Source organism: Amborella trichopoda, chromosome 8 (genome assembly GCF_054954075.1).
Source record: "Amborella trichopoda isolate Santa Cruz 75 chromosome 8, AtrichopodaSantaCruz75HAP2 v2.0, whole genome shotgun sequence".
NCBI lineage: Eukaryota > Viridiplantae > Streptophyta > Magnoliopsida > Amborellales > Amborellaceae > Amborella > Amborella trichopoda.
Window position 1 is genome coordinate 16,090,807 of NC_142343.1, and position 9,693 is coordinate 16,100,499.

Sequence of the window (9,693 nt, forward strand, 5' to 3'; positions counted from 1 at the left end):
CTCATAGGTCCACGACAATATCAATACGAGGAAAAATGCAGACACGACGAAAGGAACCCAACAGCCTTGTGGCACTTTGTTGAAAAGAAAGGTCATGTAAATACTCTCAATGGAGATGAAGACCAAGAAGAAGATGCATATGATCATGATGTTGGTTTCCCATACAACGAACATCACCACTGTTATATGGTGATAAGCATGACCCAAATCACAACAACCCCACATGCATTTCCTATTTCGATACCTCCCTTGAATCCAACGATGATGAGGATGCAGATGAGCATGAGGAAGTAGTTCATGTGCGGAGAGTAGACCTACCCCTCATGCTTTTAAGAAGTGGAGAATATGTTAACCCGAGGGAAGCACCCTAAAGCCATGGATTGTGCCTTATGATTGAGAAGACGGTTTGACAAAGATGAGCCAAAACACAGGACTCGGCACGAAGCTGTAGAAGGTGGTGCTTATGTTCTCGGGGTTCTTTATCAGATACACCTCCTCTCATCCTTAAGTTAGGAGGAGGCAAGGATACACAAAGCAAAAGAAGGCAATCTGAATTCCTTGCTTGTTGAAATGACTCATATCAGCAAACATAATCCCAGCACCTGTTATACACAAGATAACTGCCCCAAGCATCTCCCATCTGTGCTTATGGTTTCTAGCAAAGTAATAGTAAATGTAGTGGGGTTGAATAACCCAGGATAGTATGTGAATATAATGTAAACTCCTATTGCAGCGGTTGATCCAAACCACAAAAGCATTATGGATGAGAGGGAGAAGCAAACTTTGCTTTCAAAAAGAGCACAAGTAAGATTGCCACAAAGAGGAGGACCACATGATTGGTGTTAATCTTTGGAGACCTTGAATGTATGCCTTTGCACAACAGTGAACACAGAAAAGGTGGGTGTCAACGCTCCATCATCGATCACCATGTAGGTACTAAGCAAGACAATGAATGTGAGAAAGGGTCGAGCCACTAAGCTCTTCTCCAACAACTTCTTGGCCTTGGACAAGGATCCGCCATTATAATCCTTCAAATTGGAGTCAGCAGAATCAAGCCTCATGGTTTGGCCGCCACTGATCCTGTTCTTGAAGTTAATGTGTTGGTTCATCAGGGAATACAGAGCAAATGTTCCTCCTCCATGGTCATCGGCATGGAGAACAATGAAGACGTATTTGAGCAAACCGATCATCATTACGGTCCAAAAGATGAGGCTCAGGACACCCAAGATGTCCTTTTCTCTAGGGTTTGAGAGAGAAACAAATGAGAAAACATAAAGAGGAGAAGTTCCAATATCTATTGACATCACCCCAAGTGATTGATAAGCCAAGAGCAGGGTTTGCAAGGACTGCAACTCCTTGGCTTTTCTTGGATGAGGCTTATAATAACTTGAGAACGTTAACTCTCTGTCCTTGCCTTCTCCTATTGCTTCCAAGTCCATGTTCTCTAAGTACGATTCCATATCAACCCCTGCTAGTTGAGAAGAGAGAGAAAGTAAGAAAGAGAAGCCTGGTCCTCAAACTTCTCTCAAGCCCACTCCTCCTCCTCTAATACCCTCTCTGTTTATTCCCTATTATGAGTTCTTCAAAATTGAGAATGGGGTTGGGGTCGTGGTAGTAGCATCACTTATACGCCAACTAAGGTCTTGCAGCTACATTAAGAAAATTGTTAGCATTCAGATCCAAGTCTGAGGGCACCACTAACATTTGGCTTTCTCTCTTCTTCATGACTATATGGATGTTTTGGGAGGAGCAAAATCATTGTATGTTTCAAGGCTAGATACTCATGTGGGAAAAGTTGATTAGGAGGATTACTTACCATGTTCGTGATTTGGCAGATGCTATGGCGTGGAGTTATCATGCTTCAGAGAGGGCTATTATTGAGAATTGAAGACTTACAGGGCAAGGGTAAAAATCTAGTCACCAATAACAGTGGTATAGTCATTTCCACACTCATAGCGTTTCAAGATAAATATTGATGGGTCTTCTATTTGGAATCCAGGAAAAGCGGGTTATGGTGGTGTTATTAGAGGGGATGATGGATCTTTTATTACAGCATTTTCTGTTCCCCTTGATACTGCTTCCAATAATTATGTAGAATTCCTTGGTTTAGCAGAGGGCGTTGATTTAGCCATTCATATGGATTGTTTCCCTTTACAAATTGAAAGTGATTCCGCCCTACTTGTTCAGGTTATACAAGGTCGATGTAAACTTCCATGGGTTCTCCATACCACAGTTGCTAATTGTAAGTTCAGACTCAAGAAATTTTCATGGTCCATATACCATATCTACCGTGAGGTTAATATGGTGGCCGATGTACTTGCTAAAAAGGCTACAATTTTTACGGAAGCCCCCATTTGGTGCTCCAAATCTCCAGATTTCTTTCATATTCCTTTACTTTATGATATGGCCCAATTACCCTATTAGAGGGTTGTAAAATAGTATGATGTAATTTTCTCTAAAACCGGGTAGGGGGCCTTTTCCCCCACTGATTTACCCAAAAAAAGAAAAGAAGCAAAGGTCTAGGCTTTTATTCTCACCTAACACATTAAAAAACCACTAACGATTTAAAAAACGGGTAGGGGCTTGTCATTCCTACTGAATTACCCAAAAACAAATTATGGAAAATTTTGTTTCTCTCTCTAGATACAAACTCCCTTGGTTTAACTTTAAAAAGATCAGGAATCCCAACTTGTCTATATATACTCACGTTAGGAATGAGGAGACCTATACCCATATATTCACATTAGGATTCCTACATACCCTTGCTCATCTCTTACACAAAATCTCCTCTTTTATTACAAGAAACGAAAGACCATCAAAACTCCCTCTCTCTCTGTAACATCTCGTGCTTTCGATGGTTTAAATTCTTAAGATAAGATAAGATAACACTAACCAAATAGACAAGAGGTTCTGATTTGGTTAATTTTTTTTTTGGCACTTTCTCCTCATGAGAAAATTTTCTGTACCCCTCCATCTAGCCATCTAATTTAGATCTGTCTAGTTTAGATCAAGTGACCCACTGGCAATATGATCTACATCCAATGCCTTGTAATATTTTATTTTTAATTTTTTTTCTGTAAATCATATGAATATGAAATTTGATGAGTAGCATCATCTGAATGGGCACACTTAAAAAAAAATCGATATGACCGAAATACCCCTAAAAGTTTTAAGGTTTTTTTGTCATTTTATTTCATTTGGAATATTTTTTTTACATGTTTTCAAGATAAGAGTTTAAGAGAGGAGTAAACAACCACAATTTGATCTAAAAATAAAAAATAAAAAAATTTAGAGGCATTGGGTCCATCTCAATCGTCTATTCCAACTAAATAGGGTAAGCATATGACTTTATATATAAAAAAAAAAAAACTTTCCCTTATTTACAACTCCAACTAGGTAGGGGTAGAAAAAATAAAAAATAAAAAAAGTTAGAGGCGTGGCATTGATTGGGTCCATCTCAATCGTGTATTCCAACTAGATAGGGTAAGTATATAACTTTCTATTAAAAAAAACTGTCCCTTATTTGCATCTCTAACTAGATAGGGTAAGCACATATTTCGTAATCTAGACAAGAATTCCTAGATGACCTATCTCGTAATCATTGTTAGAAAAATCAGCCTGTTAGCACGGAACCGTTAGGGCTCTGAGTCCGATTAGGGGTAGTTTTGGGGATCTCCTACTCTAGGGCAGTGTTCGCAAAACCAGCCGATCTAACTGCTCGGTTAGATCGGAAGTGGCCGGTTCCGGTTTTGGGCGATTTTGGTGATCAACCGATTTCTTAATGTTTAAATAGAATACTAATTGGCATTTATATCAAATATTTTAGAATGGTGTATTGGTTAGCGCTGGCAACTATACGTTATATGAAACACGGTTCAAATCCTACCGTCAGCGGTTATCTTTTTAAACATTGCCTACCTTATAATGTAGAACTACGGATGCCCCTAAAAATCCATCGGAAAATGTAGTTTTAATGTTTAAAAACCCTTATCCATCGGAAAGGGTAGTTTTAATGTTGAAAAACCCTTTGATTGATCATCTCGACATCGAGATGTATGACTATGAAAAATAAAAAGATTTTAAGTCTAGAAGTAGTGCATGTTACAACATATTATCTACATCGTCCATTTTCAAGATTTTCATATGTTTATAGATCTACTTCATTTTAACCATTTTTGAAATTTAAAATTTTATAATTAGATATAAAAATAAATTTTGAGATAATCCTGATAACGTTTTACATCAAAATTATATACCATGATAAAATTTGAAGGGCACCGTACCTCTACACCTACGGAATCATCCGCATGCCAACTGCACCCTTTAACAATTCTAAGAATTCATTACATTGGTAAGAAATTCAAAAAATTTATTTGCCCACATGAATCGAACTTGAAAGTTCTTGTAAAGGAATAATTTGTTATTAAATCCACTGACCAATGCACCATATACTATTTAGTTGCCTATTAAATCTATTAACCAATATGTCATTTATTACATAATTAAAAATAGAATGGTCTATATTGTATATAACTTAATTTTTGTCATTTTTGAAAAAAAAAAAAGAGTTGGTCAAGTCGATATTTTAATATTATTTACATTATGGTAAAGATTAAAAAAATTTGTGGTCATTGATACTCACTTTTATATTTTTCCATCTTTTTCAGAAAATTTTAAAAATACCCCTAGGCACAAATCGATTCGTTAAAATCCATTTTTTTCAATAATTTTCAATTTCATTTGAGTGTGTTTTGTTTCAATCGCATTCTTTATATTCTTTTCATATTTTAGTAGATTTGTTTTTGTATCTTTTTTTATTTTTTTAACACTTTTTTTATCATTTGGGACTTGCCCAATTAAGCGGTTGAACTGACCGATTTACCTATTAGACCAATTAAATTGCTTCCTGGCCCATGTCCTGTTAACCGTTCCAGTTCGATTTTACGAACACTGGTTTGCTCCCTCTCTCCTAATTCTCTCCCCTCACTCATGGATTTTTCCATTCTCTCTTGTTAAACACCTAGGAGAAAGAGCTGGAAGAGATGATGAACACGCGAGTTTGTAGCCAACGTAAGGACGTTCGTCTCTCTTTCATCTTCCTAAATGAGAGAGAAGGAAGATAGAAAAAATTATAAAGGAAGAAATGGGGTTTTGGCCATTAAAGGGATATTAATTGTTTATTCTTCCTGATTTATATTAATTATTTAACTTTTTAGACTGGACCGACTGTTAGAACCGGTGGCACCAGTTCGGTCATTGGTCCGGTCCCGATAACATTGTTTTAGGGAAGGCCCGAACCCACCTTGACCAGTTATAAGTTGGACCTAGAGTAGAGCCGGACTCAGGTCGGGTCCAAGTCCAATCCGAGTCAGTTGGACTTGGACTGGACTCGTAAAAAATGCCTAAAAATTATACTATACATCTTTATATTGAATATTTACTCCTTTCTCTTTCTCTTCTTGCCCAAAATCAATCTTACTTCCGTAGACTCCACGCCACAAATTTAGACTTTAAAAAAAAATGATATATTTTTTTTTAATATTATGATCTATTTTACAATTACATCAATATCTCTCGAACTTGCAAATTGATCAATCAAAATCTTTATTACTATTGTTAATCGATTATTATTAATATTTGTTCATTTATCTGAGATATGAACTATTTAACGATTCATATATTATTGTTGTGGTTATTATTATTAAAATTTGGAAAAATATCTCCATATCCCTTATGTTTGGATTTTATTTCTTAATAAACTCAAGATTTCAAAAAATATCTTCCAACCCCCAAGCCACTTTAAACATTTTTTTCTAACCTAAACAAATGTGAAAAAAACACGCTCTTTCTAAACCCATTCTCATTTCTCTCTTCATTTATATACCCCAAACTTTACTCTTTCTCTCTCTCGTTGCATGTTTCACTCTTTTTCCTCCCACACTTCTCTCTCTATTCCTGTGTTTATCCAAACATATCTCTGTGTTTATCCAAACACCTCTCTCTCACCTCTCGATAACTTCTCACCACCAAGCATCTCTCTCCTATCTTGTTTATCCAAACACTTCTCTCTCCTCCCGATAACCTCTCACTACCAAACACATCTCTTTTCCTATGTTTATCCAAACATCTCTCTTTCTCTCCGTATACTTACTGTGTATTTCCTCCCGGTAACATCTCTGTATTCTTACCGTGTATTTCATCCCGGTAACCTCTCACCACCAAACACCTCTCTTTTTTTGTGTTTATCCAAACATCTATCTTTCTCTCCGTGTACTTATTATGCATTTGGGAAGAGAGAGAATGAGAGGAGAAACACCTCTCTTTACCTGTGTTTATCCAAACATTTTTCTTTCTCTCTGTATAATTATTGTATATTTGGGAAGAGAGAGAATGTGAGGAGAAATCTTTTCCTGTTTATCCAAACATGTGTTTATCCAAACATCTCTCCTTGTCTCCGTATACTTACTGTGTATATGGGAAGAGAGAGAATGAGAGGAGAAATAGGAATTTTCCGTATACTTTAATTGTGACCACCTTGTACCAAAAGTAAATGATCTCATTATATACTTTCTCAATTCATAATTGTGACCATCTCTCTCTCTCTTCATGTGTTTATCCAAACACACCTCTTACCACCAAGTATCTCGCTCATCCCGTGTTTATCTAAACACCTCTCTCTCTCGTCCCGATAACCTCTCACCACCAAACACCTCTCTTTCTCCTCTCGATAACCTTTCACCACCAAACACCTCTCTCTTATTGTGTTTATCCAAACACTTCTCTTTCTCTCAGTATACTTATTGTGTATTTGGGAAGTATTTGGGAAGAGACCTCTCTCTTACTGTGTTTATCCAAACACTTCTCGTTTTCTCTCTCTCTGTATATTTATTGTGTATTTGGGAAGAGGGAATGAAAGGAGAAATGTGAATTGTAAAGAGAGAGAGGGAGGAGAGAGAGTGAAGGGTTGGAAAGAGAGGGAGTGAAAGAAGAAATGTGAATTGTAAAGAGAGAGGGAGGGAGGAGAGAGAGTGAAGGGTTAGTAAGAGAGAGAGTGAAAGGAGAAATGTGAATTGTAAAGAGCTAGAGGGAGGAAAGAGAGTGAAGGGTTAGAGATGGGAAAGACAGAGAGAAAAAGGGCGTAGGGAGAGAGAAAGAGAAAACTTTAGGAGGATGGCTTTTAGAAAAAGTATGTCCTTTTATATTTGTTTGGCCTAAAAAAGTAGGTTTAAAGTAGCTCCGGGGGTTAAAAGAAATAAAATTTACAATTTTTATGCCCCAAGATATCTTTTAAAACCTTGGGTATAATGTAAAATGAAACTTAAAAATAGGGGGTATCGAGATATTTTCTCTTAAAATTTATATATTAATGTATTCAATGAAACAATTTACTAGTACATGAAAGTCACAATTACTTATAATCGTCCGTTGTTAAATCTGATAAATTGGGTGTGTTACAAAGTTCAAGAAAATTTCTTTTGAACTTTGAGTTCGTCAATGGAATAAATGCAGCCACCTAGTTTTACATCCCATGTTCAAAATTAATTGTGACCACCTTGTACCAAAGGTAAATGATCTCATTATATACTTTTTTTTTCAATTTATATATAAAATTGCATATATATATATATGGAAAACACTACGCAATATAGGCAAAAATGAACATTGACTTCGCCTACCCCCATCACCGTCCAAAGTTCATCGCGTGGTCACAATTGTCTGGTAGTATTTTATTTTTCATTATTTTTCTACAAGTCAGAATGACCTGAAATTTAGAGAGTATATTCATAAGAAATAGGGGAATCCTCAAAAATTATATAAAAAATATGTTTTACGTGAAAAAAATTGACCAAAATACCCCCAAAAAATTTTGGTGGTATTTTGGACAATTTATTTTTTACAGATAATTTTTTTTATATTTTTATTAGATGCGCCTCAGTAATATGTACATACTATCCAAATATTAGGTCATTCTAATTTGTAAAAATAAAAATAAAAAATAAAACACTACCGGACAATTGTTACAGTACGATGAAATTTGGACGGTGATGAGGGTAGCTGAAATCACTAATTATTTTCACCTATAGGCGTTGGAAAGACTTTTCCTATATATATATATATATATATATATATATATATATATAAGGATGCAACTTTATAATATAGAACTACGGATGCACCCCAAAAATCCAACGAAAAAGGTTGTTTTAATGTTGAAAAACCTTTTGATTGATGGGAAAGGTTTATATGCTTCCCCTATAGCATAGAAGTTCTATCCTCCCCTTATCATCCAGCTGTCCAATTTTGATCAAGAGAGCCACTCACCATATGATCTTATATACGACGTCTCAAGGTATCTTATTTTTAGTATTTTTTTATACAAATTGTATTAACATGAAATTTGGTACGTGCCATCTTCTCATTGGGGAGCACCTATAAAAAATATTAAAAATAAATTTTCGATAAATATAATGATAAAAATACCCCTTAAATCTTTTAGGGGTATTTTGGTCATTTTATTTTATTGAAAATATTTTTTTTATATTTTTCACTATTGAGACTTTAATAGAGAAATGGACATCCAAAATTTGGTGCGAAATTAGTTTATAAAAAAATAATTAAAAATAAAATAGTATAAAAAAGTGACATTGTGATTGGGGAACCCTCCATTCAGAATGGACGATTGGATAAGGGGGAAGATAAAACTTCTATGCTGTAGGGGAAACATAGAAAGCTTGCTCTTGATTGATCATATCCATATCGAGATGTATGACCGTGAAAAATAAAAAGATTTTAAGTCTCAGAAACAGTGCATTTTACAACATATTATTTACACCGTCCATTTTCAAGATTTTCATATGTTATATATCTACTTGATTTAACTATTTTTTAAATTTTATAATTCGATATAAAAATAGATTTTGAGATAATCCTAAAAACATTTTACATCAAAATTATATACCATGATAAAATTTGAAGGTGCGCCTTACCTCTACAGCTACGGATGCATCCGTATGCCAACTGCACTCTATATATAATAGATAGGTTTGACATTTAATAGAATAAAAAAAAAATATTTTTTTTAAAAAATAATAATAATATAATTGAGATCTAACCGTCCTAAAGTTTTAAACTTCAGACTGTGTAAACAATTATGTACCCAGACGGTGTAAACAATTATGTACCCATGGGTCTAAAGAGTCAATGATAGGAAAGGGGGCTCTAAAGAGGCAAAGATAGGAAAGGGGGTTGGAGGTCATTTTCCCTCTACTTATACCCGTGGCGTTACAGCGAGCATAACGGAACATAACAGCACTCGTTATGGACTTTAACGTTAATGGCATGTCCCCTTTAACTAATCTCTTTATTACAGAAATGTAAAATCTTTGGGTAATTGAATGATTATAAAAGGTCCCGTAGCTCAGTTGGTTAGAGCGCTGGTCTTATGAGCCGGAGGTCGCGAGTTCGAGCCTCGCCGGGACCATGTTTCGGATGTACTTAAAATTAAAATAGTCTATACTCATATTTAATTTTTAAAATTCAATTAGTCGATACTCAAATTTAATTTTTAAAATTTAATTACTCGAGACTCAAACTTAATTACTCTAATTTTTTAAATTTTAAATTACTCGAGACTCAAATTTAATTGCTCTAATTTTAATTACTCTTATTTTTAATATTTAATTACTCCAGACC

The 9,693-nt window shown here is 35.0% G+C and overlaps 1 non-coding gene and 1 pseudogene across 1 annotated transcript; one reads left to right on the forward strand and one right to left on the reverse strand.

Annotated features, from left to right (window-relative positions):
- Positions 1-842: 842 nt before the first annotated feature.
- LOC148780824 (potassium transporter 26 pseudogene) lies at positions 843-1,439 on the reverse strand (annotated as a pseudogene).
- A 7,968-nt stretch (positions 1,440-9,407) lies between these two features.
- On the forward strand, positions 9,408-9,481 carry TRNAI-UAU (transfer RNA isoleucine (anticodon UAU)). Its single transcript has one exon. It is a non-coding gene; the product is annotated as a tRNA-Ile (tRNA).
- Positions 9,482-9,693: the final 212 nt, after the last annotated feature.